Source organism: Ochlerotatus camptorhynchus, unplaced genomic scaffold, assembly GCF_037179485.1.
Source record: "Ochlerotatus camptorhynchus isolate MF236.1 unplaced genomic scaffold, CSIRO-AGI_Acam_v1.1 ptg000201l, whole genome shotgun sequence".
NCBI lineage: Eukaryota > Metazoa > Arthropoda > Insecta > Diptera > Culicidae > Ochlerotatus > Ochlerotatus camptorhynchus.
The window spans coordinates 545,089-550,810 of record NW_027040691.1 but is presented as its reverse complement, the minus strand read 5'-3'; the positions used below and the strand labels follow the sequence as shown (position 1 = coordinate 550,810).

Genomic DNA, 5,722 nt, shown 5'->3' with positions numbered 1-5,722 from the left:
CACCCCATTACCAACGACCTCGTTTGCCAGTTTCTGGTAAGTCGGTCCCTGGTCTTTAGCGCCACGCTTAAGCACCAAGAGCATCTCGCCAGTACGAGTGCGCCTGATGCTTCTCACGTTATTGCCCATATCCACAAGACGCTCGTCAGCTCTCATCTTTCTCAAGACTTCCGCGTACTTCGACGCTTCCGTCTTGATGATGAGAGCCTCGCCCATCGTCTTGTGTTTGTTCCGGGCAATGCTGCTCTTAGGGGCAGTTTTTTCCGGAGGTTTAGGGGGTTTCGGGGGTTTCGGGGGAGCGCCCTTGTTGCCACCCTGATTAGAACCACCACTTTTCTCAATCGCTTTATTGCCTATTGTAGGCCACTTCTGCGGCTCGTCCACTGCACCATGGGAAGACTTCGGTTCCCTCTTCTCCGCCCTCTCGGCGGCTTCCAGTCGCTTCTTTAGCCGCTTGTGGTCGCCTTGAGCCTCGTCCACCGTAGAACGGAGCTGTCGCATGGCCTGCTTGAGGTTCTTCGCGATATTGTTCCGCGTGCTAGTGAACTCGATGATATCATCGAGCTGACCCGAGATAGCCAGTATCCTAGGGAAGGCCCCAAAGCCACTTATGACTTTTATTAGCCTGGGCCCATCCATGGGTTGTTCCTCTGGCTGTCCGCCGGTCTCATCGGTTAGCTCTGCGTCCTGCAGAGGTTTCGGCCGCTTGGTGTCCTTGTTCGAATCACTGGGTGGGGGAGATCTCGTAAGACCACCCTTCGCGAATGGATTCACGGTCGCCTCCTTGGCGATGATTATCCATCATCCCGACTATTGGGTCCCCCTTAGACCGCTATCCTATCCGTGCAACTGGAATCGTCGCTGTTTGATCCCCATGGGTGCCTATGCAAGCAGTGAGGTCCATGGCGAGGGTTGACACAGGCCTTCATGGGGCGTTATGTTCAGAGCCGGATCGCGTAAGACGGGAATAATTCAACCGAACCTATTCCCACCGCAGTCTCCCAACTGGGTGGCGTGGAAGTAACGTATTCTAAGGCCTGCCAAGGGTTTTATGGGACGGAGACGGACAAGGCATTAGTTCAAACGTCGTTTCGGTCGGTACCACCCGACGGTACTAAGAGGATGAAATACCTTGGCCTCCAGCCCGTAGCGTGGTTTGTGTGAAGTTTCCGCTCGGTTTCCTACATAAGGCCAGTGTGTCGGTACACATACTGACATCGATCGTTTGTTGTTCGATTGGCCGACTGGATCAGTACCGCAGCACTGGTGGTCCATCGTTTCCAGGGTGCACCACGAGGAGGCGAACAACTCCACACCCCCGGTGTAGGAGCTACCTTCCTGGCGTCGGAAGCATTGGTGCACAGCACGGATATCAAGATCGACGGAAAAACAAATCAAGGACGTATCATTTGAAGGGGGAGGAGGAGTTTTAAGTTGTGAACGACCATGTATTAGGTATAGCCTAATACGCTACGAGGGGGATGAGTCTAAACCGGTCAAAAATATGCTATATTTATGAGCCGTTCCTAACTCACCCCGGAAGAGTGAAAAGGAGATGTTTCCCGCGTTACGGGAAAATTGAAAATTATATAACGCTCCATTACATTACACAATCTACTTTATCTCAATCCCACTGGTTAAATAATTAACAAGACAAATTTAAATCTTCAACTGCTTAACCCACCCCAAGCTACCTCATACGATACGTCCCATGCAACTATTTTCTTAAAAACGATTGCGTATCTTCCAATTCACACCTTCAGTGACCGATATGTCGAACCAATCCCCCCCCCCCCCCTTAAGATTCACGACTTACTAGTAGCATAACCACCGTGAACATGTGTCTGCTTATCTTATCGCAACCGAGCTCGTTATTCAACACATCAGCTGGTAGCCGAACAGTTCAACCCGACGGATCAGTTATTTCGGCACCATCATCCAGCCCGTCACGATGGAAGTTCTCTGCGTTCTGAAAAATCGACTGGAAATCGTGGATGATTCTGTAACTTCCAAAGAACTCGTTGATCGACTGGTTGCCCGCGGCCCACAGGAGGAACCGCTACATCTAACGGAATTGGACACCTTGGTGAAGAGTATCAGTGGTTGAAGTACCTTCCGCGCGTTCGCCCGTTTTACGCCATCAAAAGCAACGATGAGCCGTCGATTGTGGAAACGATAATTCTGCTCGGATGTGGCTTTGATTGTGCGTCCATGGGGGAGTTGAAGCGAGTTCTGGGATTCCGAGTTAATCCGGCGAAGATCTTTTACGGACAGCCGGCGAAAACGATTGAATCGTTGGAATTTGCCAGGACGAAGAACATTCGGACCGTGTTCGATAGTGAGGATGAGCTGAGGAAGATCCATCGGCACTACCCGGAGGCGAGTGTTTTGATAAGATTTCGAGTGGAAACTGCAGAGGACCCGATGAATTTGGGTATCAAGTTTGGATGTGAAGTGGATGTTGAAGCACGTGAGTTGCTCGATTTGGCAAAGGAACTTGAGATCAACGTGGTTGGATGGTGCTTCACGCTAGGTCAGTCGTGTTCGAATGCGTCCAATTTCTACACCGCCATTAAGAAGGGTAGGGAACTGACCGATTACGCTACGGCGTTGGGATTCAAGTTTAACTCTATCAATTTGGGAGGAGGATTTTCCGGCGATAAGGATGTCTCAATCGAACGGTACTCGGTGCAAATCAACAAAGCTTTGGATGAGTTCTTTCCGGAAGAGCAGGGATTCACCGTGATTGCCGAACCGGGCCGGTACTATTGTGCAGCTTCAGTAACGGCTGTGATTCCGATTCACGGCAAGCACATGATTCGGAACAAGCTGAATCGGAAGGAAATTGAAAATGTGTTTTATTACTTTAACGATGGAATCTACGGTACGTTCTACAGTGCTAGGTATAGGAACAAGCCGGTGAAACCGGTAGTTTGGAAGCGACGCAGCGAGTGTGGGCCGGAACGAAAGACGACTTTCTACGGACCGACCTGCGATGGGATCGATTACTTTGCCAAGGATATCCAGCTGCCCGAGTTGAGTGTGTCGGATTTTGTTGTGTTTGAAAACCAAGGAGCATATTCGCGGGTTCACGCTTGTCGATTCAATGGGTTCTGTCCACCGAGGGCGGTAATTTTCGTGCGTAGGAGTGTTTGGTAAGAAAGCTTCAGAATAATCTTATTTATTTCATTGCTAATTTAATTTATCTTCCTTCATTAGGGAGCTGCTGGAAGAGATGCATGACGGTGATGCTACGAAAATAGTACAGGATTCGAAATACCTGGAGCAGAATGATGGCATCGAATGCTTGGTTTTTGAGTAGCAACTTCTTAAGTTGATTGCAACATTGTCGTGTCCTGAAAACAGAGATCTAACGACAAAGTACCGCTGAACAGCATCGAAAACCAACCAACCATTATCGTTATCATTTCCGTCCGAAACCGTAAAACACCATCATCAGTGACAATACAGCACCAGAAGAGTGATAGTGCACGAAACCGAATCTGCGCAATTGTACACATACACACATGTTATTGTCCCGAAAATTATCATTGCGCTGCTGTGCTCCGACTGACTCGTTTTATGTTTTTCAATTATAAAACTCACAGTAGCATAAATAATACCTCGCGAATGGCAGAGCTCGACAATTGCAGACACACACCCCCACACACAACCTGAAAGAGATATGGAATAAAAATGAACTACAATGGAGTAAAAAGAAAGAAATTAATCAAGCTGTGCACTATACTATATTTAATAGGACAGGACAGCAGCGACATAGTAGTGACTATTTTGTTCCTTTTGTTTCTACCGCCGGGATTCAACAAACTCAATGACAATTTCATAATGTGCGGGTGAGAAATGATAATATGGGTTGTTGCAATTTTTGCTCAACTCTGCCAGCCCGAGGAGGGTTGCCACGCAGAAAGGCAGCACAAAGTTATTGCCGTTGACATTGTTGCGCATTGTTTATTGTTTTCGATACAACCGACAATCGGCAGCGTGGAGCAGTGCAGCAGAACCAGTAGAGTATTGTCATTTTAATGTTGGAAACTATAATTCCCATTCAGGTTTGGAGTTTCATCACCCGGGAGTAAATCTTCTGAATGTGATTGTTTTCGAATCATTGGGCATAAATAAGTGAATGTGGGTTAAATGGGGAGGTTTCGCAGCCACGCTCTATGTTGGGTACAATGTACCTAGGTTGAAGGAGATTGACAATGTGTAGTCTATATTGTTCAAGGAGCACAACCAAATTATAAACCACATCCTAATAATTCGGTTGAAATGAAAACGCATTTGAACGATTATATTTCCCGTCTAACTGAGCAATAACAATTGGAAAGTTCAGTGACTCAATTCACAGGATGTGCTTTTTCAAAAACTGTGCTGCTATATCAATAGCACCACTAAGGGGCTGTTCGTTAACTACGTAGACAGTTTTTTTTGGGATTATTGACCCTCTCCCCTCCCGCTGCGTAGAGAATTGTCCATACATTTTTTTTAATTTGTATGGGCTGTGGATAATTGCCAACCCCCCCCCCCCTAAACTCTGTCTACGTTGCTTATGAACAGCCCCTAAGTACAGCCGTCGACGACGCGTTGCTGCAGGTAAGATTAGTTTGTTAAAGCACTACCGGGGCAAAATGCCTTTTCAAAATTTTAAATTCATGTGTTTTGCATAAACAACGTTTTCGGGTTTCGTATTATTATTATTATTTTTAAATTATAGTCACTTTAACACTCTTGGGTCATTCGTGACTCGTCTGGGGGTGAGATTTGAACTCGTGACTTTGGCGTAAGTGGTATGGATGCTAACCACTACGCCGGGGTCACCCCCTGTGTTCATTAATTATGTAACCAGTTTTTTTTTAATTCTTGCACAACCCCCCCTCTTTCCCCCTGCGTAGACAATTGTTCATACATTGTATGGGCCGTGGATAATTGCCAACCCTCCCCTGCCCCTCTACACTGCACAGTGGTCTAAAAGTGCCAAAACGTGCGTATTTTAGTTTATGCAAAAACTGTCCATTTAAGCCATATAGTGTCTTACGAGAAGTTTGTGCACTTAAAAAGCCCTTTCTTTTGAGCTTAGCTATTTCATTATTAATCCATCTGGCAGGAAGATGAAAAATTTACTTTTTTTTGTTTGTCGAGATAGCAAAATGGTGTCTTGAGCAAAGTTGTAGACAATATTAAAACAAATATTTTTGCTAAGGACGTCAACCCTCTATCTCTTATGTTAACAGATATATGTAATTTTTTGGTAAGAACCTTCAGAAGATCAAGTTTTAAACAATAACTTTTCAGGGAGAAATTTTTTGACATTAGTATGTTGTACACAAATGTTTATTTTTTTTTAAAATACGCTATTTTGTCCTGGGCAGCTTGTCCCTATCTTCAATATTTCTTGAGATATTCAAGGAAGTTGGGCAAAATTGGGCAAACCAGGGCAAACATTTGAATGTATACTTAAAATGCTGCCCAATGCATACCAAATCATTAGTTTTCTTTAGTATTCTATGCTGATCTGCTTATTACCAAACTATAGTAAACCGTGTACAGATAATCATTTTCTTGCATTTGTACATAGACGCTCCTTCATACGTCACTTACTCTTGGTGTTGAAGGAAGAAAATTCGAATTTATTCGGTTAAATTGAAGTAGGCATGCAAAAAAAGAGTAGGTGTTGCAAAGCCACGTGTGGTAAAAGTTTTGATAC

General features: G+C 45.3%; 1 pseudogene; it reads left to right on the top strand.

Moving 5' to 3' along the window:
- The first annotated feature begins 1,951 nt into the window (after positions 1-1,951).
- LOC135702822 (ornithine decarboxylase 1-like) lies at positions 1,952-3,560 on the top strand (annotated as a pseudogene).
- Positions 3,561-5,722: the final 2,162 nt, after the last annotated feature.